The 18,315-nt window shown below is 42.7% G+C and overlaps 1 protein-coding gene and 1 long non-coding RNA gene across 2 annotated transcripts in view; one reads left to right on the top strand and one right to left on the bottom strand.

Moving 5' to 3' along the window:
* LOC138268395 (uncharacterized) overlaps window positions 1-18,315 on the bottom strand; it is a 151,995-nt gene that overhangs the window by 58,512 nt on the left and 75,168 nt on the right. Inside the window, exon 3 of the long non-coding RNA XR_011199992.1 lies at window positions 16,738-16,853. This is a non-coding gene — a long non-coding RNA (uncharacterized lncRNA). The remainder of the gene's footprint in view (window positions 1-16,737; window positions 16,854-18,315) is intronic.
* The window catches only part of PEA15 (proliferation and apoptosis adaptor protein 15), a 447,785-nt gene that overhangs the window by 44,024 nt on the left and 385,446 nt on the right, over window positions 1-18,315 (top strand). The window lies entirely within an intron of this gene.

Below are 18,315 nucleotides of genomic sequence, written 5' to 3' on the forward strand. Positions count from 1 at the left end.
TGTACAAAAATGCAATTTTGCATTTTTTAACCCCTTCGCTGCCAGGCCTTTTCCCCCTCCTATGCCAAGCATTTTTTTAGCTATTTGGGGTAGTTTGCGCTTAGGCCCACATAATCTACCCATGCCAAATTTGTGTCCTTTTTTTCCAACATCCTAGGGGTTCTAGAGGTACCCAGAGTTTGTGGGTTCCCCTGGAGGAGACCAAGAAATAAGCCAAAATACAGCTAAAATGTCGTTTATTTACAAAAAAATGGGAAAAAGGGCTGCAGAAGCATGTGTTTTTTTTCTCTTAAAATGGCATCAACAAAGGGTTTGTGGTGCTAAAATCACCATCTTCCCAGCTTTCAGGAATAGGCAGTCTTGAATCAGAAAACCACATTTTCAACACAAATTTGGCATTTTACTGGAACATACCCCATTGTTTCTATTTTTTGGTGCTTTCCGCCTCCTACCAGTTAGTGACAGAAATGGGTCTGAAACCAATGCTGGATCCCGGGCAGCTAAACATTTCTGAAAAGTAGACAACATTCTGAATTCAGCAAGGGGTCATTTGAGTAGATCCTTGAAGGTTTTCCTACAGACAGTAACTGCTAAAATAAAAAAAAGATCCATTTCTGTCTACATTTTCTTCTATAACTTTTTTCAGCTACTGCAGATTTTTGAAAGCAATATACCATTATGTCTGCTGGGCTCTTCTGGTTGCGGGGATATATAGAGCTTGTAGGTTCATCAAGAACCCTAGGCACCCAGGGCCAATAAATGAGCTGCACCTTGCAATGGGTCTTCATTGTATACGGGATATACAGCAATTCATTTGGTGAAATAGAAAGAGTGAAAAATAGGTATCAAGGGAAACTTTGTGTTTCCAAAATGGGCACAAGATAAAGTGTTGAGAAGCAGTGGTTATTTGCACATCTCTGAACTCCCGGGTCCCCATACTAGCATGTGAATTACAGGTAATTTCTCAAATAGACACACTGTCTTTCATTTGGAAGGACAAAATATAGAGAAAGACATGGGGCAATAACACTTGGGGGAACACAGAATAGAAGACCAAGTCTACCGATATAAATGGTACCTCACTTGTGTGGGTAGGCCTAGTGCCCGCAAAAGGAAACACAACATGGACACATCACATTTTTACATTGAAATCTGACGTGTTTTTTGGAAAGTGCCTAGCTGTGGAATTTGGCCTCTAGCTCAGCTGGCACCTAGGGAAACCTACCAAACCTGTGTATTTTTGAAAACTAGACACCTAGGGAAATCCAGGATGGGGTGACTTGTGGGGCTCTCACCAGGTTCTGTTACCCAGAATCCTTTGCAAACCTCAAAATTTGGCAAAAAAACACCTTTCCCTCACATTTTGGTGCTGCAAAGTCTTTTAATCTGAGAGGAGACACAAATGTTCTTCCACCCAGCATTCCCCCAAGTCTCCTGATAACAATGGTACCTCACTTGTGTGAGTAGGCCTAATGCCCGTGACTGGAAATACCCCAAAACACAACATGGACACATCACATTTTCCTAAAGAAAACTGACCTGTTTTTTGCAAAGTGGCTAGCTGTGGATTTTGGCCTCTAGCTCAACCGGCACCCAGGGAAACCTAGCAAACCTATAAAAAATTTAAAACAAGACAACTAGGAGAATTCAGAATGGGGTGACTTGTGGGGCTCTCACCAGGTTCTGTTACCCAGAATCCTTAGCAAACCTCAAAATTTGGCAAACAAAATACACTTTTACCTCACGTTTCGGTGCTGCAATGTTCTGGAATCTGAGGGAAGCCCCAGGCTTCCATCTACCCAGCATTCCCCTACATCTTCCAATAAAAATGTTTCCTCACTTGTGTGGGTAGGCCTAGTGCCCATAACAGGAAATGCCCCAAAACACTACGTGGACACATCAAAATTATCAATTACAAAACTACCTGTTTTTGCAGGGGGGTGGGCACCTCCATTTTTTGTCCTGCACTCAGCAGCCATCTTGGGAAACCTACCAAACCCAGACATTTCTGTAAACTAGACACTTGAGGGCATTCAGGGAGGTGTGACTTGCGTGTATCCCCCAGTGTTTTCTTACCCAAAATCCTTAGCAAACCTTAAATTTAGCTAAATTAATCAAATTTTCACCACATTTCTGTGTGGAATCACCACACTGGCACAAATTTCCTACCACCTAAGGTTCCCATGAGTCTCCCAATAAAAATGATACCTCACTTGTGTAGGTGGGCCAAGTGCCTGTGACAGGGAAGAGACAAAAACATGTTGAAATTGAGGGGGAACCAAAGCGGGTCCAAAAGGGCAGTTTGAAAGAAAACATTTTTAGGCTCACAAGTGGGGCAGGATTTTTATCTGTATAGATGTGATAATGCTGGGTGGTAGGAATTTTGTGGACTCCTGCACATTCCAGAAGGTTCCATCACAAAAATGTGGGGAAAATGTGTGATTTCATGCAAAGTTGGAGGTTTGCAGGGCATTGTCGGTAAGAAAATGGTACGGGCTGCATGTGAAGCACACAACCCTGGACTCACCAGATGTTTCGTTTTCAGATGTGTCTAGGTTTAGTAGATTTTTCTACATGGCAGCGAGCCAAAGTCCAAAAAGTGCAGCCCTCACCATTCCAAATGGGCCGATTTTGAGAGTTAAGCAAGCTCTCATCGCCCAAATGTAAAATCAAAACCCAAAATAATCAAATGTCCTCTTGTTTGCAGTTGAAATAAGATCTTTTAGTGTGCAGGGGGAGAGCTGAAAGACTGATACCCCCTGCACTTGGGGTGGGGGCATAACCATGCCCATACTGGATGGTAGCCACCACCCCACAGTTTTTTTTTAATTCCCTGGCATCTAATAGGCTTTCTACACCCCTGTGGAATGGCTCAGGGGTGATTGCCCCATCTGCCCACCGGTGGGCAGAACAACTTTGTCACCATTTATTTGGGGAGTATGGCCATGCTCCCACCCTCTTTTTTGGATAAAAAAAAATCTTCCCTGGTGTCTAGTGGGCTTTCTACCCCCCTTGGGTACAGATGGGCCTTACAAAAATAGGCCTATCTGCCCCCAAGGGGGTCAGAAATGGCCAACAGTAATGTGTCCCCATGGGGAGCGACCCTTGCCCAGGGGGCTACCCCCCCCAAACAAAACACACAAACACACACACACACACACATACACACCATCTGTAAAAAAATAATAAAAAAACCATCCCTGGTGCCTCGTGGTTTCTGCCCCCTTGGGGCAGATCGGCCTAATTAAAATAGTCCGATCTGCCCCAAAGGGGGGCAGAAATGGCCTAAAAATAATTGCCCCCCAGGGAAGTGACCCTTGCCTAAGGGGTCGGTTCCTTTGCATGAAATTGGCGCTTAAAAAAAATCTCTGGTGTCTAGTGGTTTCTGGGGCAGATCGGCCTATTTGCCCCCAAAGGGGGCAGAAATTGCCTAAAATTAATTTGCCCCCCAGGAGAGCGACCCTTGCCTAAGGGACTGTTCCCCACCAGTAAAACAATTTTAAACAAATTCACACTAAATGCCCAAGTCGCAGTTAGGAAATGCTTTGTACATCAGAAATAGGAAATCCCTATTTGCATTTTCCTGTTCTGGGAATCTCAAATTGCAATTCCTACAGAGTTGAAATTGCAATTTACAATTTCTTAAAGGCCTTTGTACTTAGGAAAATGCCGCTTTGCACTTCTTAACGTCCCGAAATACCGCGTTTAGACTGTTAAGAAATGCAAAAGGGCTTTGTACATCTGGCCTATAGTCCTGTAGTTCTGACATATTAGTGTTCAAGATCTTTAGTTGATGCCAGCTGGAATGTGGTGAAAGTACCTGGAGACTGACTGGGACCAACTGTATTCTGGACTCTGTACTCTGCTACCTCATATTTACACTATTTGTTGAATAAAAAGAAGTACTTGTGATTAGCAATCCAGCTTCTGTGGGAAACTATCTAGCAATGAGGATGGGATCCATCCATCCACTCATTTGTCCATCCACTCTGCCATCCATTCACTGGTCTTTTTATGCACTCATTGATCTCTTTACTCTGCCATGCTTGTACCTGTATACCCACCAGGCCATTCACTCACTCACCCTTCCATCCTTTTACTCTGCCACCCTTTTCATCTGTCCATCCACCTATCCTCTCACTCATCCTTTCACTCACTCATCCATCTACCCACTTATTCATTCGTCCACTTATTTACCTACTCATCCATACATCCTTTCACTTTACCATCCATTCAATTTTCCTTCCGTCTTTCCTTCCTCTATTTACCCATCTTTCCTTTTTCCTTGCTCCTGTTTACTTTTCTGTTCATGCTGTATTTTTTATAGCAGTATTTATCAGCTTTTGTCTGCTGAGTTGCAGGCAGGAGAGGCCCATAAAAAACCCCACCCCTAAAGCTTCTAAAGCGGGTGGTTTATGACGCCCCTGCACAAGTGAATTCAAAGCACAAAGTCCAATCAGATTAAATGAGTTTCTTATTTCTTCTTTATTGAGTTACAAAGGTCGGCTTCTTTTGTATAAAAATTATTATGGACACAGCCAATGTGTTTTGTTCTGTTGGACTTCTTCAGGGCATACCAATCCAAAAGGAGTGTGTTTCTTACATTATTACTCTATATATCTGCGGAAATATCGAACTGTCAACAAATCCAAATGCTGGAAGTTGGAGTCCACTGATTTCTGAAGTTTGGAATAATTTTCTCTTTTTTATGTACAGTGAAATTCTTTAATTCAGGATGGTTAATACAGTTAAGCGTTTTTAGAGCGCTTCGTGACTGCTGCAAGGTCAGACACAGATTCTGGTGGCAATGTGTGATACCCATTCCTGAATATATGGAATGGTGTGGTGATTAATATCTGCCCAGTGTGATACTAGTTTGGTCCCTGTAGAGTATTTTTCCTAAGAACATATAGGATATACTATAATATAAGATGTTGCTGAGATTATAATACATACTTGGTTGTTCTCGCCGATACACAGAGGAAACACACTCTTTCAGAATTGATATGCCCTGAAGAGGTTCAGTAGAACGAAACGTGTCAGCTTGTGCTGTAATCATTTTTATATTAAAGAAGACGACATTTGGAACTCAATAAAGAAAAAATAAGAAACTACATTTATCTTATTGGCCTTTGCACTTTATATTAATTTGGGTGCACCATTATGTTTATATGTGTTTATTATTATTATTATGTGTTTTTCTGCTTAGCAGAAGTATGATTAGCAGCTTGTACTAAATAGTGTGTGCAACAAATTGATACTAAGGGATGGCCCTAGGTGTGTGGTTTATTTTACCTAACTGCTATGCTTATTGCTTGATCCACATTTACCGGAACAATTAATGATTGAATCAGGAACGGATCTTAACTCAGACACAGAAGGTTCAGAAGTCTGTGATCGGAGCCTCCCATTCACTAGCAGTGCCAAAGGAACCTTTTAGATCCTGCTGTTGAAACATAGTCAAATAACTCAACAGCCACTAAAGAATATCCAACTTAGTGGAGGAGGAAAACTGAAAGGAACAAAACCAAAGAACTGTATGGAAACTGGTTATCCAAAACAGATTGTACCAAGATACTCCAGAGGAAGACACAACGCAGACAAGAGTGAGGGCGAGAGCTGATACGGGTGAACTATCCTACCATGGTCAATGTATCAAAAAGGACCTTTACTACTTCTGAGTAAGAATACTAAGCTGTGGTTTATCACTGTGCCTCAAAAACAAATTTGACTTTGTTTTGACTAGAATTGTTTTTTTTCCAGTTTATACACAAACTATAATGACTATAAATGCCAAAAATGTTAACGAAATAGAAAGTGAAATCCAGGCAGACTGGATGGAGTGGAAACTAATTTAGTGATTGGTGATATTGAGATATTATGTACCTCTGAGAACTTCAATGAAATGAAATCTGAGACTTAAAAACAAGAATAGAATGAAATGTCTATGAATATTAAGATTGAAGCATTATGTTCGCAAGAGGTTGGACTTGTGGTGCCAATCTTAAATAAAATATTATTCCTGCTATGCTCTATGACATCATATATAGTTTTCATGGAATTTTAGTTCAAGGACTGAAAAAATGAGACATTGCAACTATATGGCTAGGCCAAATGTTTATTGGTCCCAATGAAAGCGTTTCCAAGATTTAATGAAAGATGAAGCTACTATCATAATACTTTCAGCAAATGGGGCCAATGTTGGTTTCATGTTCAATGAAGTGATTGTTCAGGAGGCTCTGAGGCAAGCAAAAGAAAATGTTATAAGGTCACAGACAAAGAAACAAATTCACTGGTTAAGAAATGTTTTAAGAATTTGTGGACCGATTGGAGTGGTTTGTTAGATTTTGAGGAGCATAATATTTAAGGCATGATTTGACCCTAATTCATATATTTTAAATATAAACCAAATCCACAAAAACCTGACCTGCCATTCTGGACATTGCCAAACACAGTTCATTAGAAAACACCTCTATATACGTTTTACATTTTGTAAAATGTCCCAAAAAGTAGTAGGCCATTTGTGAACATTGTACTGCTGATGGGAAAGATATGGGTGGCTATGACCTGGAACAGTGTGGTAGTGGCCACAACAGAAATTTGGATAAAAGACTCAGCCCACTTCCTCATGAACTCAGAGCCATATATTACACTACTCCCAGCAACATCATGCCCAAAAGGCATACGGAGGTTCTTGAGGAGTTATCCGAAAGTGTAAGCAGCAGACAGCCAAATTCCTGCAGGGGATAGGTTATCCTATGCCCTACGTGTGGAACTATTTAAACTTTACAGTCCTTTTAGGAAAGATATCAGCTGACCTAGTATAAAATGCATTCATGCAGAACTATGTTTGTTAGATTAAGCAATGCTGTGAATTTCACACAAGGTAATGTAACAGCTTCAAGCTAATATCTGAAAACGTTTTAATAAACTGTTAAAAATAGTCAGTTAGTTTTCTTTCACAACATGTTCATCAAACCCTGCCTTCATTTGTGACAGATGGCATAGATTTCATTAAGAAAATACAGGCGATCACGTTGGAGGAAGATTTCTCATTGGTAACCCTTGATGTGAGGGGCTTGTACGTAACTATTGAACATTTGTATGGAATTAAGGTGGGCCAACATTTTTGAGAGCTTGCCTATCACGATGTATCAATGGAATATGGATTGACACATCATACCGTTGCTTAGATAGTAAGGGCCAGATGTACCAAAGGGTTTTACCCATTCTGGGGGTCATTCTGACCCCGGCCGGCGGCGGAAGCCGCCGGCCTGGCTGGAACCGCCAGAATACCGCTGCGCGGTCAAAAGACCGCCACGGGTATTCTGGGTTTCCCGCTGGGCTGGCGGGCGACCGCCAGAAGGCCGCCCGCCAGCCCAGCGGGAAACACCCTTCCATGAGGATGCCGGCTCCGAATGGAGCCGGCGGAGTGGAAGGGGTGCGACGGGTGCAGTTGCACCCGTCGCGATTTTCAGTGTCTGCATGGCAGACACTGAAAATCTTTGTGGGGCCCTGTTACGGGGGCCCCTGCCATTGGCATGGGCACTGCAGGGGCCCCCAGGGGCCCCACAACACCCCTTACCGCCATCCTGTTCCTGGCGGCCACGACCGCCAGGAACAGGATGGCGGTAATGGGGGTCGGAATCCCCATGGCAGCGCAGCAAGCTGCGCCGCCATGGAGGATTCCCCAGGGCAACGGGAAACCGGCGGTACACCGCCGGTTTTCCGTTTCTGATCGCGGCTGTACCGCCGCGGTCAGAATGCCCATGGGAGCACCGCCAGCCTGTTGGCGGTGCACCCGCGGTTGTTGGCCCTGGCGGATTTTACCGCCAGGGTCAGAATGACCCCCTCTGTGTCTATGGGAAAATGTGTTTGTACATATGGCCCTAGGTCACCAAAGAATGTACTAACAAATTTGACAATACTTTAAAGAGCAGTGATATGAATGTGACTTTCAGAGACTACATGAGTAAGCAAAAGATTGAGTACCCTTATGTTTTCATGGAAGCAGTAAGGAGCCAGATCATTACATAGGAAAATGATGGCAGGTAACAGCATTCTGCATGCCAATGGTGAGCACCTCGAAGGCTGAAATTGAGTGTTCCATATATGGAACTGTTAAGAACATGAAACATTTGCAGATCTACATAGGCCTTTGAGCAGGAGAAATCGCAGGTGTGACCATGTTATGGACAGAGACTACCCTGAAAGGCTTTTGGAACCATCCATACAACAGGATACAGAGAATTACACAGTAACATGTACTATTCTATGAGAATGTGAAAAAAGCACAATTTAGATAAACCAGCAATCAGTTTTATGACCCCTTTTGACAAACAATCTAGAATAGTGTACAAACTGCTGAAGAAACATTGGCCTATTCTCAGATGTGATGTTGTGAATGAGCCAGAAGTGGGCCATAAACCACGTCACCTACCACAAGACCATATCCCCGAAGGCCCCATTTAGCATGCAACTACTTACCACCTGACATTACTAAAGCCAGGTTAGGTGGTCAAAAGGGGTTCTCTATTTGTGAGAAATGTAAGGCTAACAAAAATAGTGACTAGAAAAAGAATTATAATGTCCCTGACACAAAGGACCAAAAAGCCATTTCAAAGTTGATTACTTATAATTTCAACTATTGTCAGGGACCCTGCTGCGATCAAGTCTAGACTGATGAATAAGGATAGCCTATTCCCTGCAAGGACAACAAGACAGTACTTGACCGTATGAAAGAGGAAGAAGAAGTCATAAACTTTGGACTGGAACAGATTGTAATGGGCCTGAACTGGGTAATGGCTGAAAAGACACAATTAGAGCATCAGAGCATTTAATAACAACAAATAATAGGTGGGAAATGTAATGGTGCAAAGAGTAAAACAATAGTAAAACTATCTTATATGACAGTGTGTATGATCCTTGGAAAAGTGATCTTTTGTGAAGGGAAAATATTTTACAAGAAGGCAAGAAGCAGTTAATCTCACAGAGTCTGGAAAGACACCTTGCAGCTCCTATGGTGGAAAGTATTGTGTGAATCTCCGTGGATGAGGAACCAAGTCTCAGAATCTAACTGGCACCCACAATAATAATCAAGATGTCAACACAACCACAGGAGAGGACAAAAAGGAAATAGAGCAAGGTGCACTGAAAACAGCTACTGGTCTCAGGGAAAAACAGGACCGGATTCTACGAAAAAGGACACAATTGGACAGAAAGTCTGCTGATATGGGAACACTGAAATCCAGGAAGCGAGAACTACAACAAACATGGAGAGAATTGGAACAATGAATGCATCACAAGGGACTCTAGAAAACAAGACAGAGATTCTGCACACCAGCAAGGGCAGGAAAGGGAGGGTGCAAACAAAATTAAAGACATTTGCATACAAAAAGGACAGAGAGAGTTTAACAACATGGAAAGGGAACAGGTAAGCTAAAGAAGCAAAACAGAAAAAGAGGAACCACTGTATAGGAAAAAAACAGTAAATGCAGAATCAATTAACAAGCCTGAGATAAATGTAGCAATATTGAGATAATACAAGCTTGGCTTAGCAGCAAAGACTGCTGAAAGCCATTGGACAATGTGTTCATGAAGTAGACATGGCTGGAGGTACAGGAAGCACATGTGTTGCGGGAGAGGGAAGTGTGAGTCACCAACCAGGTGTTCGGAATCAGGGACTCACCAGTGACAGAGCGTCTGCAGAAGAACTTGGAAATGGAAAGACTAAGAAAGACAGCAGGTCCAAGGAGGGAAACCAGGAACAGAGTACAGACTGCAGCCCAGAGTGAGACAAGTCAAGCAAGTCCACACGAGTCAGCATATCTGTAGAATTCAGGCACAATGATGCTGAACAGGGCTCCATCTCCTGGCACGATATGGGAAGGGTTTGGCAACAGAAGCAACTACATGCACCACAATGCACAAGGGGTCCTATTACACATAGGGTGCAATTTCTCTGTTTGCACCACAGTGCACCTTACATAGGTGCACTGGGCACAAACAGGGAAAGTGCACCCCATTACACTGAATGCGCTGCCCCCAGGGCAGCGCTAGTTCACGGTTGCCCTCGCGAACTCGCGCTGCCCTATGGGCAGCGCATTCAAGTGAACACACATGCCTATTGCGCCCGAGGCACTTTGCGTAATACGGCCCCAAGATGGTAAAACTGGAACCAGGGCTGGAATGCATTTTGCAGCAACATCTGCAGTGCGCTGGAGAGTGTTCAGACATGCTCAGTTCCAAAGGCGGGATCTCACAGGGCCTGCATGATCGTCATCTAATGGCCCAACAGCAGAATCCAGACAGCCATACTGTTTATGTATTGATTTGTCCCCGTTTTAAAAGTTATGTGGGCAGTTAATTTTTTCCCCATGAAAAAAGAATACTAGGACATCTAAAGGCTATTTGGAGAGGGGATAAGACATACCCAGTTGCCACGCGTTTAGCTGCATGTCATGGTCGTAGAAGTGTTTCATTGCACTATCATGGAGAGGGTGGAGCTTATCCTGGTGGTGGTGGTAGGGTGACAAAGCTGAGGATAATGCAATCCTGCTAGATCGTGGTCGATTCATAACATGATATATTTGGCCACAAAATCAACTTAGAGACACACAGTCAAACCTTTATAGTATATTTTTTATATTGTGTGCTGTGGTCCCTTCCTGTTAATGACAAGGAAGGCGGGAATAAATATTGTATGAGCTGCTTAAGGCTTGTACCAAGCAAAGAAGGTTCTGAGAAATGTCAAGCCGCTGCACCTCACTCCCAATTGCAATGCATTAGGACAAGCATCAAATTCCCAGTAACACCCCTTCTCTAAGACCGCTATTCACAGTTGCCCCTTTCTATAGTCCTGTTGGGGACAGTGATACAAGCAATTTAAGGAACTTTAAGGTTAATCTGTACGTGCAGGTTATATTGAATGCAGCGAAATTTGGCTAGGGATCTGTTGACTCTTAGTACAGCTGAGGTTTTAGATATTTTCCTTGTATATGCAACATCAATGCCTAATTTAAGTGGTTTGTGGCTGCTATTGTTTCTACAAGGTGCAGCCGAAACGAAAATTTGCATAGATTGCATGTACATCACACAAGTCTTAATAAAATCCCAGTCTCATAATCTGTGAGACTGTTAAAGCAAAAATCATTAGCCTTTGTTCAATTATCTTTTAATAATATTTGCGACCCTTGAACCACAGATTTGGAGGATAGCTCTGCTCCAATACAGAATAGCAGTATTATATGTACTGATACAAGTAGCTTCTTGACATAGAAACGTCAGCCTCTTGAATCTCAGCGTTTGTGCTCAAGCATAATTCCATAACTCGATTTACCATGAATAAATAAAACCTACGTGAGAGGAAAGAGTTAATTTACTCCTTGCATAACTACCACTTGAACTAATTGAATGCCTTCCAGTTTAAGACGTGAAGGATGAGTCGTGTCAAGTATTCTTTGATCAAACTAGGTCACAGTTCGCCACAATACTGCTGGCTGAGTGCAATTACTCTAAATCATACCCTATAACTGTGCAAAGGAAGTATTTGCACTTATAACTCTATATTTATTTCGCACCATTCAGGAAAGTAGCTTAAAAATTAAAACACTTCCTACTTTGAACCATACTTCTGTTTTCAGTGAGCTCACGAACCTCCTTTGATGAGTTCCTTTATCCTTCCATCCTTCCTCCATTCATCTATTCATTCATTCTTTCACCTCTTCATCTATTCATCAATCTGTCTGTTTTTCCTTCACCTTTCTATAATCTAATAATACCTCCTTCCATCTATACATCACCCATTTGATTCATACTTGCATCCTTTCACCCATTCACCCATCAATATATCCACAATATAATTTATCCATCCACCCTGTCACTCTTCCTTCCTCAGCCTTTCACCATGCTTTCACTCATTCACCATTTCAGCATTACATTCTATTATCCATCCTTTAACCATCCCTCCTAGTATTTGTCCGCCCTTCCATCATTTCATCATTCTCAATGTCGTTTTGGGGTTCTGTGGTTCGAAGCTTTGTACTATGTTGCCCCCATGGTGCCAAACAATATTGAATAATATCTTAAAGTCTGAGATAAAGAAAAAGATAGGCGAAATCGAGAGAGAAAAAGTTCACTTTGCCAGGAGGCCCTTGGAAATTGCTCATACCTTAAAACGTCTCCGCCCATTTCATCTATCCTGATCACTGTTTTTATTTGCACTGTCTACTGACACTGGAGAGGGTCTATGGAGCTTTCCAGACCCCGATCGAGGAGGATGGTGGTTAAAAAAAGAGGAGGAATACCGTTTGGTAGGTGCTGATGAGGTTAAGACAATGTTCCAAGAGAAACTGAAGCACATATATGAGGCCGTAAATAAAGCTCTCAAATTGCTTGCATGGATTGGGAGCAGGGAAAAGATTGTGGTGGTCATTCTGACCCTGGCGGTATTATAACCGCAGGGCCAAAACGACGGGAGCACCGCCAACAGGCTGGCGGTGCCTCCCGGCATATTTTGACTGCGGCGGTAGCGCCGCAGTCGCACCGCCAGGGCCGGCGGTTTACCGACACAATGGCCCCGGCGGATGTAATCCGCCAGAGCAGCGCTGCTTTCAGCGCTGCCCTGGGGATTATGACCCCCCTACCGCCAGCCTGTTTCTGGCGGTTTGCACCGCCAGGAAGCGGCTGGCGGTAAGGGGTGTCCTGGGCCCCCTAACAGGGCCCCGGCCAGCTTTTCACTGTCTTCATAGCAGACAGTGAAAAGTGCGACGGGTGCAACTGCACCCGTCGCACGGCCGAAACACCGCCGGCTCCATTAGGAGCCGGCTCCTATGTTGCGGCCTCATTCCCGCTGGGCTGGCGGGCGCAAACTTGGTTTGCGCCTGCCGGCCCAGGGGGCACAAACTTGGTTTGTGCCCGCCGGCCCAGCGGGAATGTCTTAATGGGGGCCACGGGAGTGCGGCCGCATTGGCGGCCGCACTGTGGTTACCGCTTGGCGGGCGGTAATGTCGTAATGACCCCCAGTATGTTTATTAGAGAACTGTGCACATCAGCCGGAGGCGGGTTGTACGAGACAGTCAGTGCATAGCGGAAGAGTTGGCATCGCAACCTGCTAGCTTCTACCAATCACGGCTGATAGTTCCTGAGTGGGACATTTTAAGCTTCACAGCAGCCTGCCCTATGAAAAAAATAGACCTATAACAGATGACTGACGTATAGGCGGACACATTGGAGGGGGAAGTGTTCTTGGCTATGAGTCAATTGAAAGCATGGAAGGCTCCCGGCCATAACGGGTTTCCGATGGAGTTCTTCCGTAAACTTAATAGCCAGAAATAGGACTACACGGAGGCCGATTAGTCTGCTCCCGCTCCACAGGCAATAAAACGGCCAGACAGCCAAGGATGGAAAGTCAGCGCTAGACGTGCGCTGTATAGGACAAAACAAACTAAGGTAGCGGAACGCTATATTGGTACAGAATATACACAATTAAAACAAGATAAAAGTGCAAAGTAACAATGCTGTACTTATCTGGCTGCTGAGCAGCAAAGAAAGAGGGAGTGACTTTTGAGGTCATAGCTTTTATGGGTTAAGTTCCTGTGTTATGATTGGGCCATGTGCCATTATTATTGAGCATCATGGGTATTTATGTTTTTGTTCTACTGTTATTTTATTGGCTGCTGTTTGGAACAGTAAAAGAAAGAGAAAGCATAATCTGAGCCTCCGGTCCTGACATAGAATCGCAAATTCTAAGCAACCCAGCACAGCAACACTATTTCCTGCAGCAAGTGATTAAATATAAGTGGCATCAACACAAGCAGTTCTTCACTCAGCTTAGATTCAGACTATAAATTTACAAACAATGTTCCAATTTTTAAAAAAATGTAAAGGTCAACTGTCACATAATTCCAATTAGAGCTCACGGATGAGTGGTTTTTTGTCTTTGATTTCATAAAGACACTCCTCTGTGCTCATTATAATCTCAGCGCTTTAAGTAGGCATTGTAATGTTAACTGTTTATAACCCATCCTTGTTCCAGTAGAAATCTGTAAAATCCGCAATTGATACTTATGGGGCAGCTCTGCACTACTCGCATAAGAACAGTTTTTAATGGGAGAAAAAAATGTATAAGCACTAGGAGCCACAGAATGTCTTAGGAGACCACCATTATTCGCTGGAGAATACCACGGTTGCCAAATCCAAAATATACCCAGTTTTTGTTCTTCCGCCATCTTAAGTTCCTTTTCTTTTTGTATGACTTGTGCAGGTTCTTTTTCATGTCTGCTTTCTCAGTAACAGGAATATGTTCTTAGTCAAATAAAATGCCCTAAATATAGCTTACACAAATGTTCACCCGTCAAATGCAGATTTTTTATTGTTAACTTCTATATGGCGATACTTTTGTGAATGATATTTAGGAAAAGTATTTATTTCAGACGATTTTCGGACAATATTCTAATACATTTCTTGTCTTTCACTTCCTCGATTTTTGTCCCTTTTTTGCCTTTCTCTCTATTGCTCTGGATCAAAGTCTGATGAGAAAAAGAAATCATGGTCCGCAGCAGTGAGTGCTGGTGCTGATGACTGTACAAATTAAGCACTGCCTAAACACCACGACCAATGTCACAATACGAACACCACTGTGATCATTACACACAACATCAAAACACTTCCCATACAGGCCGTATTGCAGTTCAGCAGACTTCACACTAAGTATGCTCAATGGTGTAGCAAGGTACCTATTCACTTACGCACTTAGCGCTTTGTCAGGGATGTAATGCACTATACAAATGCAACAACAATACTTCGAGGTGTGCAAAATTTGCACAATTTGTTTCTGTGAAACTCAGTGACATTTGGAAAAATTATATGAAATTATACATAATCATACGACATGTAAAACTAGCATTTAGTGCAACATTTTCGCATGATGTGCATCTTCATGTCCAATTTGGATGAGAGGAAGCACTTCATGCTAAAATATAGTGCAAAAAACACAAGAGCCGCAAACAGCAGCCACTTGCATTCTGGTCAGTTGTGTTGTACGTAATCGATTGCTTAACATTCTAGTGCTTCTGGTATGTAATTACATAATAGTGTAATTCCAGGAATTACACATAACAAGAATAACACAAAATTAATGAAGTTATGCAAGATCACACCTGCATAACAGAAAATTCTCATAGACCTAAATTCAATCCAGTGCAGTCTAAAACAGTGGTTCCCAACCTGTTGACCTCTGTGGAGCTCCACTTTATCAATACTGGAACCCAGGGACCCCCACTTAGTTATTATTGAAATCTGGGGGCCCTCGTACTAAGTCATTACTGAAAGCCGGGACCTAATCTGTTAATATTAATTAATTTACTGAGCAGTCGTGGACCCCCTGAGGAAGCTTTGCAGACCGCCAGGGGTCTCCAGACTACAGGTTGGGAAACACTGGCCTAATACGTTATCACAGGATGTTTCTATGGAACTACTTAGCTTCACTTCGACAGACCCAACAACTGTGTGGCCATTGACTGCAATCAATAATGCCAGCATTTTCACAATTGGTGGCAACTGCTATTTAGACGTGATGAAACGACTGAGATGTGCGATGTTGGGAATAAAGGTTATGAACACAACTTTGCGCACAATTCTCTAATGGTCCTTAGTGGCCTATACATTTTGGGCACCTGCAATAATTAAATATGTTGTAGTTCTAGATGTAGTCCCTTTGCCAGCTCCCTTTTACAAGTTGCAGGTTTAGACCAGTGTACAGACGCTCCCTGGACCAGGCATGGGACCAACTAAGGAGAAACCTCAAAGAGAAAATAGGTAAACATGAGAAGATGGCTTGTGTGCTCAAGTGGCAGAAGTCACCACTGGGAGGGTCGAAAACTCTCCTACCCTTAGCTGGAGTTACACATAGACCTTGAACCCATTCATCTCTGGTGGTCTGCAAGCTGGTAATGGGCATGATCGCTACAGTCAAGTGAGTTGAGTTACAGAGGCCAGTGCTTCACAATGCAACGCAAATGCCCACCAGCACTGCTCCTGATGACAGCCTTGAGGAGCCCACATAAAAAGACATCCAACAAAAAAAGAAGAACATATTTCTGCAAGAGCTCACTATTGTCTGTTTCTTTCTTTCTCCCACAGTACACTCTGTCTGACTTACTTCAACCCATTTATAATGCGCAATAGGCTTCATGTTAACTACATTCACTTAGTCCACTCATCTTAATCTTACACTCACACTTCAATAAGTTTCTCGCCATTCTGATCTCACGCAGTTCCATCATTTCCAAAACAATAACAACGATGCTGTGGTCAGCCTCCATCATTTACCTTGCAACCACCATGCCTACAAACACAAGAATGTGTGTGATCAGCTACCGCTAAAATTAACACTGGCTCACTGCTGGGTGCACAAAATATGTCCAACCACTCGTTCCAGTATTCACAATAATTGTTTCAACTGTATTCACATAATTATCATGGATATTTCACATATAAAAACAAATATAGCAGGACCTCATATTGTTGAAACAGTCGCCCAGCCAAACAACATAGATCCCTACAAAATTCACTCTTAAATAATGGGACTTTCTTTCAGTGCTGTTAGGTCACAAAATTCGTATGATTAGCGGATTAGATTTTCAGGCTTTTTCTCCAATCCTTGAAGTTGTAAGAATAACCAAACACTATCGAAGTGAGGGGATCTGATGTTCCCCACAAAAATTGACATTTGCTTACTTGATCTTTGATTGGAAAGTAGAAGTTTGAAGCCCTCTTCAATCTCCAGGCAAATAGGGATGAGCAGTCCAAGTTAGGTCAAAGACAGCAGAATACGTTCGATTCTGGACACAGTGCTACAAGATTACCAAAGCAGCAATAAAAATATGAACTGAGACAGAGTTTACAATATCACCAAACATATAGGGGGTTATTCTAACTTTGGAGGAGTGTTAATCCGTCCCAAAAGTGACGGTAAAGTGACGGATATACCACCAGCCGTATTACGAGTTCCATAGGATATAATGGACTCGTAATACGGCTGGTGGTAAATCCGTCACTTTTCCGTCACTTTTGGGACGGATTAACACCTCCTCCAAAGTTAGAATAACCCCCATAATATAAACAAAGGTCAAATTGCAATAGGCGTTGGCAATGCCAATAGGACTGGCTTATGACTGCAAGTTGCTCTTAAGTCGCTGGTAGGATAATGCACACACATACATACAAACAAACCTAAAAAAGAAAGTAAAAGTCTAAAATAATTGAGTGGATGTCAGAGAAAGTAGCAATTGTATTATTGTTCTTTTGATGTTTTTTGCATCTTGAGTAATAAAAGTGCTGCAACAATAGAAAACGACTTGCTCCTGTGCCGTGATGCATAGCAGCAACTGAGTGCTCGAATCAGGATCTCAGACACTAGAGCACAGAGCTCACTCAGGTGCTTCAGGTCATATCTATCCAATACATATGGCATATAGGATAGGCACCCATTAGGGGATTTTGTTATTTCTCAATGTATGGGAAAAAGTCAATCATATACACCGAAAAGGGGAGAATGAATTTTAAGACAAATAAACATGCTTAACTCAAACATTCAACTGTTAGCTGTTCACAGTGTAATATTGTCATGCGTCTAGCTCCTTTGCCTTGTTTACTGTGTAGATTCCGCCAGCAGGCAAGCCAAATGTAGCGCCATTAGCTCTTTTATCAGAAGTACTCCAGTTTATCGCAGAGAAATATCCACCAACTTTGTTGCTATTCACCATTGATTTTAATTTAAAAGTGGCAAAATAAGGAGCAATGCATAAAAGCCCTTCCAGTTACTATGTGACTTTTGGATGTTCCAACAGAGTCCATCCCAGAGCAGATGTTAGAGGCGATGAGGGAACAATGCCCACCTCTTCTGTTCAAGGGTAATCATTGGGCACTCGGTGGAAGGATCCCTCAAGACATTTCTGCTCAACCTACTCATCACTCACTTGCCAGAGCAGCAGTCCGGAAGCACACATTTGTCTTGCTCTCCTTTATTACAGGCATGTTCAAAATTGTGATGTAAAACATAGTGAAGGGATCATTTCCCCCAATCATGCTATATTTGATTAGAAACTCCTGTGAAACGTCTACTGGAAGGGAGAACAGAGAAGTGGGTTGGGGCAGAAAGTTCCATTGTGGCATGCCCAAGGTGAAATTCCTTTGAGAACGCAGGCATGCCATTTGAATTGTCATCATGTTCAAAACACTGATTTCTTTGGAGCAAGTGGTTAGCGCCAACCAATGATTAGGGAAGCACTACACAGCTTGCATCAAATGTTGAGC

Source organism: Pleurodeles waltl, chromosome 12, assembly GCF_031143425.1.
Source record: "Pleurodeles waltl isolate 20211129_DDA chromosome 12, aPleWal1.hap1.20221129, whole genome shotgun sequence".
Classification (NCBI taxonomy): Eukaryota; Metazoa; Chordata; class Amphibia; order Caudata; family Salamandridae; genus Pleurodeles; species Pleurodeles waltl.